The sequence below is a fragment of the Salvia splendens genome, chromosome 9 (genome assembly GCF_004379255.2).
Source record: "Salvia splendens isolate huo1 chromosome 9, SspV2, whole genome shotgun sequence".
In the NCBI taxonomy this organism is placed as follows: Eukaryota; Viridiplantae; Streptophyta; class Magnoliopsida; order Lamiales; family Lamiaceae; genus Salvia; species Salvia splendens.
In genome coordinates, this window is record NC_056040.1 from 35,912,590 (window position 1) to 35,920,737 (window position 8,148).

The window sequence follows — 8,148 nt, forward strand, 5'->3', positions numbered from 1 at the left end:
CTGTCTCCAAAAGTCCTCTTCCATACGCAATAGGAGGATGTATTCTGCAATGCTATTATTGATCTCGGTTCTATTCCGGGGGGTTGGATCAACCTCAAAATCGGCTTGGCCTTGTGCGATCCTCACCTCCATTTCTTGGAGATTGGAATGGATATTGCCGAAGACCTCCCTATTTATTTTTTATTTTTTTTGGGAATTCAAATAAATAGTAATCTATAAAGTTAATAAAATACAGGTGAATTCCATGAATGAAAACACCCCCCTTTAGGGGAAATGGAAACTAGATTGTAGAGGGATGACCATGTGAGATGCGGCTTGGACGCACCTAATTATAAAGGTCATCATCATCGACTGTGGCGGTGGGAGCTGCAAAAGGATCAGCTGCAGTAGAGCCACTAGTATTGTCAGCAAACCGGAACTCGGAACCAAATCCTCTTGATTGCTGCAGCGTCTGAGCAAATGACTGATACTTGCGAATGTCAGCATCACTCACACTCCTCCGAGCATACTTCATTGATTCCTCAAAGTGACTAGCCCTGATCTCAGCTACTTCGTCATCCACATCTTCCTCCATAGCTTCAGGATTGTCGCTTCTTCTCCTCTCCTTCTCAATATCTTTCTCGATGTTCTCTCTGATAGCGTATTTGCAAGCGCGTTGGCAGATTTCTGTAATGTCAGCACCACTGAAACCTTGAGCATATTTAGCAAGGACTCTAAGGTCAACATCTTTGGCAATAGGCGACTTTCTCAGGCATGCTTTGAAAATCTGAAGGCGTGATTCCTCATCAGGGAGAGGAATATAAATCAACTGATCAAGACGGCCAGGACGGAGAAGAGCAGCGTCAATTATATCAGGCTTGTTGGTCGCACCAATAATGAAAAGTGTTTTCTTAGCATTCATTCCGTCCATTTCAGTTAGGTGCTGATTCAATACCCTGTCAGCAGCACCACCGGCATCTCCTTGACTGCTTCCTCTCTGAGTTGCAATTGAGTCCAATTCATCAAAAAACAAAACACAAGGGGCAGACTGACGAGCCTTGTCAAAAATTTCTCTAACATTGGCCTCACTCTCTCCAAACCACATAGTCAGCAACTCAGGGCCCTTAACACTGATGAAGTTTGCCTGACATTCATTTGCAATAGCCTTGGCCAGCAAAGTCTTTCCACATCCAGGAGGTCCATAGAAAAGCACTCCCTTGGAAGGTGACATGCCAAACTTTTCAAACTTCTCAGGATGCTCCACTGGGTATTGAACAGTCTCTTGGAGTTCACGCTTGACATTTTCAAGGCCTCCAATATCTTGCTAGCTAATGTTAGGCACTTCAACAACTGTTTCACGTAAAGCAGAGGGATTGCTTGTCCCAAGAGCAGTCTGGAAATGCTCATTGGTAACAGCCATGGAGTTTAGTATCTCTGCATCAATTGTGTTATCTTCCAAATCAATCACATCCATCTTCTCCCTGATGCATTGAAGGGCTGCCTCAGTGCACAATGCAGCTAAGTCAGCTCCAACATAGCCATGTGTGTCCTTGGAAATCCTTTCCAAATCAACATCTTCAGCAAGCTTCATGTTCTTTGTGTGGATACGAAGGACCTCAAGACGCCAAACTTCATCAGGAACACCAATGTCGATCTCCCTGTCAAACCTACCAAACCTCCTAAGGGCAGGGTCAATGCTATTGGGACGGTTTGTAGCACCAATTACAATAATATGGGCACGGGCTTTCAGACCATCCATCTATGTCAACAGTTGGGAAACAATTCTCCTCTCAACCTCTCCATTGGTTTTCTCCCTCTTAGGTGCAGATGGATGGTGCATTCTTCTCAGCTTCTTCAAATGCCTTCCTGAGATTGCTTTCACTTTCTCCAGCTAACTTTGACATAATTTCTGGTCCATTAATAACAAAGAAGAAAGCACCTGTCTCATTAGCCACAGCTCGGGCAATTAAGGTCTTTCCCGATCCTGGAGGTCCATAGAGCAATATTCCTTTTGGAGGCTTGGCACCAATTGATTTGAAAAGTTGGGGGTGCCTTAATGGTAGCTCTACCAATTCACGAATCTGAGCCATCTGCTTGCGGACACCACCAACGTCATCATAGCCAACCTCATCCAAGCGATTCTCATCCTCCCTTTTAATAGGCTCTCCCTCACAAAAGATCTCAGTATCAGGAGCAACTACACAGTACTCCGCAGGATTAGTTTCGATAATCTTGAACTCTACACTTCTCATTCCACCCCTGACAAGGAACATGTCACCTTTTCTCACTGGGCGATAAGCCTCCAGGAAATATGGTTTTAGGAAGGCATCAAAAATATTTCCAGTAACCCCTTCGACTGTGTCATCAATGGGAAGAATGTGGACACGCTTCCCATACTTCACATCAGCACACTGATGCACAGAGACCACATCACCAAGCCTAACCCTTAAGTTATTTCTCACAACCTTGTTCATCCGGATCTTTGGTTCATCACATGTATCATCAGCAAAGGCAATGTACACTGTATCCGTTCTTTTCTTACCCTTGATTAAGATGGTGTCGCCGCGGAAAAGCTGGAGCTTCTCCATCATATCAGGGTGAAGAGACACCACCGAATTATCATCGTTGATAGCCTCATCCACCACCAGCTGATTCGGCGCCTTTTTCCGCTCCAAGATCGCAGTGCTAAAATCCCTCTTTGTACCCTTAGAATCGGATGATTCAGGTTGATCAGTCATGGTGTCGAAAAGAGAGAAATAATTTTGGGTTTGCAAAAGAATGAATTGAGAATGCGGATCTGAAATTGGGGGTGAGAGATGAATTTATGGGGGAGGCGCCGAAGACCTCCCTATTCCAAGCCTTAAGTGCTTTTTTACTTCTGGCTAGCTTTGTTTGGAGATTGAGCAGGCCCGACGCCCCGGTCGGTTCTTCCCAAACATCTTGAATGAGGCTCTTGAAGCCTTTGTGTCGAACCCACATATTCTGGAATCGGAAGGTGCTACCCCGTGTTGGAGGCCTCGGGATCGTGCATCTGGCGAGGATCTGTCCATGATCCGAGGAGATTCGAGGTAGGTTAGACACCCTGTTGCCTCAAAGGCATTGGACCAAACCTCATTAACAAACAGCCTATCCAACCTCTCAAATAACCCATTCTTGGCCCAAGTGAAGTCTGCTCCATTGTACCCTGGATCAAGAAATCTGCAATCCTCAATGGTTTTGGCAAAGTCAATCATCTCGGCTTGCCTATTGGTCTCACTTCCAACCATATCTTCAAGCGTGAGGATTGTATTGAAGTCCCCACCAATCATCCAAGGAGTTCCCACAGCCCACGTTGATATCTCCCTCATTTTGGCCCATAGGGGATAACGATCCGACCTTGAGCATTTGGCATAAACCGCCGAGATGGAGATGTGGTTTGACGTTCGGTATGTAATTAGCCGTCCGTGTAAAATTTGGTCCACATCAATCTCGACATCAAAAGTGGTTCCCTCTTCACAGAAAATCCATATTTTCCCAGATGTGTTTGCTCCTTGGAAATTGAGCCCGAATGCCTTGGAGAAGCGATCTGGATCGGGAGTTGTAAAAGGCTCCATTATTGCAAGGAAATAAACATTATACCGCTTAATTAATCTTTTGACAACGTTTTGGGTTGCCGCATTCGCAACGCCCCTTACGTTCCAAAACATGATATTGAAAGACATAATTAACAAAGAGAGTCCGTACCCGGAAGGTGTGAAGGCCCTCCTTGAAGTAAGACAATTTGCTGTTCTTTGTCCCGTGCTTGTTCCTTGTCTTCAAGGCGCGGAAGGGATTCATTATCGTGCTCGCTAAGTGGCTGAATGTCCATCGCAGCCATGTCCTCCTCCCCGCATCCATCGACTTCAAACTCCCCATTGGCCATGAGCGAGTAGTACTTGTTAGTGCTCATGACATTTCCCATCCAATCATCACCCTTCCTACCACCATTTGATGAAGGGTGGCGCCAACCCCCTCTCGATCCCCATCTCGAACCCCCTCGGGAGCCCCCTCTGTAGCTTGGTGTGCCTTGGCGAGAAGAATCACCTTGTTCCCAATTGTCAACCATTACCTCATCTGCATTTGCCAACATAGTTCGTCCCGACCCCTTTGGGGATTTATCTCTCGTCCCCTCTCTTCGAGGCTCACAAATGATAGGTTCGTCTTCCACAAGCACAATCTCTCCGGACCCTCCCATTCGGTTCAATCCTCACTTCCCGATTCGGTTTGGCTTTCGGTTGCGCACCTTTGCCTTTGTTTCTTCCTTGGCGTTTCAATTCGTTGGTGTCAGTTGGGTTATGCGTTGAGTTGGCTTGCTTTTCGGTTTGATCATTTCCATCTAGAGTGTCTTTGTGAGGGGTGGCGCTATTGTAGTTCCTCTTTGCCGGCCGTTCCGTCTTGCCGGCTGCATAGCACACATTACTTGCATGTCCGACGTGCTTGCATTCGCGGCAATAGGCTGGAATTTTGTCCCACCGGACTTGTTGCACCGTCTCTCTTCCGCAAATATCCAATATTATTTCTTCCTGGGGGCTTTGTGATGTCAATCTCGACACAAATGTGCGCAAAGGACAGCCTAGTCTTGTTCGCGGTCGCTCAATCCACTTGGATTAGGGTCCCGAGAAGCTTGCCAATGGCGAACAATGCAGATTGGTCAAACAAATGAATAGGGAGCCCGATTAGGTTGCACCATATCGCTGCGATTGGCGACTCACAATATGCATCGAAATCCAGGATCCATTTGAACACCCTCATCATAAACCACACCGGCGTCCCCTTCGGGCCACTAACTATCTTAGCATAATCCGCCAATTCCTCGCATTCGATGAGAATTTGTTTGGCATTAATATATTTCCAAGTAAATCCACATTGAAATTTAATGTTATTGAGAGCTTTTTGTATTTGACCAGCTGATGGTATAGAGTGGGAGAATTTATCTACGATAGCATGTCCCATATTCTCGGCGAGCTTCTGAATCTCCACTCCCGAAAAGTAAATAGCCGGAATCCCATTTGAAACCGTAGCGAGACCAATGGTTTGGAGCTTATCGGGTGTGAAAACTTGTGGGCCGTTCGGGTCCGGGACCTCCTTGATCATATCAGCCATAGATCGCCATGCAATAGTGTTTTCCGTCCCCACCGCGGGGACACCCGGGTCTGGTCCAACTCCCTTCTCGGCCCTATTGTGGGTAGCATTCATTGTGGTTGACGGATTCACTTTAAATTGGCTGGCCATTGTTCCCTCCATGGTAAATGTCGTAATGATCTCCTCTTGCTCCACGACATTAGGGGTGATAGCCGGGTTCGTGGGTGACTCTTGGGGATGCGCCATCGCCCCCGCGTTTTGTAGCACATCTTGGCTTGATTGGGAGCTTGGTGGCGGTTGCGACCCTCTCGGCCGGCCACTCTCAAAGGAGTCTCGAAGCTTGAGGGTGCGACCCTTCTCTAAAGGTTGGAATTCTTCATGATAGTTCTTGAAGGCCGACGAGGGTGTTATGGGGGAGGGGTCATTACGAATTCTAAGTATTCGGTTCAGCTCGGCCGCCGGTCGCCCCATGTCCACTTTTCCGGCGTCGATGAGCGGTTGGGTCTCCATGGCGTCAAGTGTATCCGCCAAGTCCAAGGAGGCTACAAGGAGGAGGTTGGTAGGATTTGGCTGCACATGGGCTTCCAAGTCTAGTGCATCACGTGAGTCACCATTGTGGTAGGAGACCAAACCACTTTCCAAAAGCTCTTTTGTACCCATATTCATTTCTAGAAGTTTGACTCTCTCTTCCTCCAACACTTCTTTTGTTTTTGCAGCAACAAGTACAAGTGTATTGTCATGACTTGGCTGGATGACCGTTACCTCATCGGCGGCCGGCCCCTCTCCGGCTGTCCGGTCGGAATCTTGATCAGAAAAGCGCGAGTTATTAGGAGGAGCTTCACATACCTTGATTGGCTTGTCCAAATCAAGCTCGTCATTGAAGTCACGTTGCTCGCACGTCTTTGGCCGGATGATACCTTCGATTTCTCCGTTTGAAATCGCCGAAAATATTGCCCCTTTGCATTTGGGACTCTCAAGTGGGGTACCTTTTTTTTTTTTTTTTAAATTAACTTCATATATTTATATCATATATATGAAGGAGGAAATTACAAATCAACTCCTATAACAAGGAGGAAAGACAAATTACGTCACCCAGGGTTCGAACTCGAGACCTCCAGGATGGACGCGGTATCCAGCACCCTTTACCGCTAGGCCAAGGGGCTTGGATCTCTCAAGTGGGGTACCTTCCACCTCTCCGAAATCTATCTTTTTCCGGAGTTGCTTGTCTTCGGGAAGTGGAGACGGGATGATTCTCTTCCGGTCGTTCTCTTTGGTTGGTGGTGCCGGAGTGCTCTTCCGTGACTTAAGTTTAGCTTTGGCCAGCTTCATTGCCGCCTTCTTAGATGCTTGCTTCGGGGAAGAAGGCCCCACCGAGCAAAATGTCATGGCTTGGTCCGAGAGGGTTCGCATTTCATCCGGCGGTGGAGGGTCGCTCGGCGGGCCGTCCGACATGGCCGGACCAGTGAGGTTACCGTGGGAGATGGAACAAGGGTGGCGTTCGAAGGAGGGTTGGGGGTCGAGTGCAAGTGATGATGGGGGTTGGCGTGCCGTTGGGGTGTGGTGGTGAACGTCGGCGTGGGGGCGAATTGGGCGGAGGAGGAAGGCGTTGTAACCGTTGGAGGGGTGGGATTTGCTAGAGAGAAGGTGGAGCGTCTCTCTCTAGAATCTTGTTTGGCCTTCGCGAATTAGAGTGGTCATCTATATACTCTTAGGGCACCTATTACAATTACTATGATGCAGCCTGTGCATCAACAAAATCCTGAGTCGATCTCCTAAATAAGTCCCACGATAGGAATACCTCCACAAGGGACGCATCTTCCTGGGTCAAGGTCCTCAATGAATCCTTCCATCTCCCACTCGGGGGGCCCACATTCTACACTCATTGAGCCAGTGCCCGGCTCGTTCACGCCTGGTTTATCAATCTCAAATGTCACCGTAGTTACATTCTCCTTCAAATGCCATGTATCAATGTGTTGCGCTTTGAGGTGCACGTCGCCCTCATGAACCTTGCCTTTCCTCTTTCTCGACACCAATTGGAATCCATCATCATCCACACTTGGTTGACACCTGATAGCCACTCTTGTCTTCGACGATTCTTCAACCGTTGTTCCCTCCATGTTCCTCATTTGGTTGGTTCCTTCTTTGGCCTTGATCGAATGCCCATTACATGATGAAGTCCCTGCCCATGTGTCCACCTTTGGGCGCCACTCTTGGCGGGTGATCTTGGAGACATGGCTAGAGTAAAATGCCTTGGTCGGTACTCGGCGATCTCTACCTCCACCCCGGTCCTTCCTTCCCGAAGCATGGCAATCTTCTCTCACGTTCGCAACATGTTTACAATTTGCACAAAACAATGGGATACGGTCCCATGCCACTTTGTACCTTGAGTCCTTACCTCGGATATTGAGGATGATTTCTTCCGGCGGAGGGATCGAGATGTCAATCTCTACACATATCCTAGCAAAGGAGAGACGGCTTTGATGGATTGTGGCATGATCGACTTGTAGTGGCTTGCCTAAGAGGTTACCGATTGCCATGATAGCTGATTCCTCAAAGAGATGCGCCGGTATGCCCACAATGTTGCACAAAACGGCTACAATCGGTGACTCGAAGAATGTATCGAAGTCCGGCGCCCACTTCAATACCCTCATCCGGTGACCCTCAACATACCAAATCGGGCTCCCATTAGGTCCATTTAACACCTTAACATAATCGGCCATCTCTTGGAATTGGATTAAAACATGCTTTACATTCAAGTGTTTCCAACTAAAAGAGCCAACTAGCCCCAAACCTCCTAGGCTCTTTTGTATTTGGTAAGTAGTTGGGAGCGAATGGGAGAATTTTCCAACGACGGCTAGCCCTAGTTTCTCCGAGAGGTAATCCGTTTCTAAGTCGGAAAAGGAGAGGGATGGTGTACCTTCAAAATAGCCGGCTATCCCCAAGGCTTTGATCTTGGTGGTGTCCAAAGAGATTGGCTCGGCTTTGTGGAAACTTTGCGTGGCTGGTGCTCCTTCCGTGGACCCCACCCCCACACGAGAGAGGGATTCTTTCGCCGCCTTCCAAGCTCCC

The 8,148-nt window shown here is 48.0% G+C and overlaps 1 pseudogene; it reads right to left on the minus strand.

Annotated features, from left to right (window-relative positions):
* Positions 1-310: 310 nt before the first annotated feature.
* Positions 311-2,803, minus strand: LOC121749652 (annotated as a pseudogene).
* Between the last annotated feature and the right edge of the window lie 5,345 nt (positions 2,804-8,148).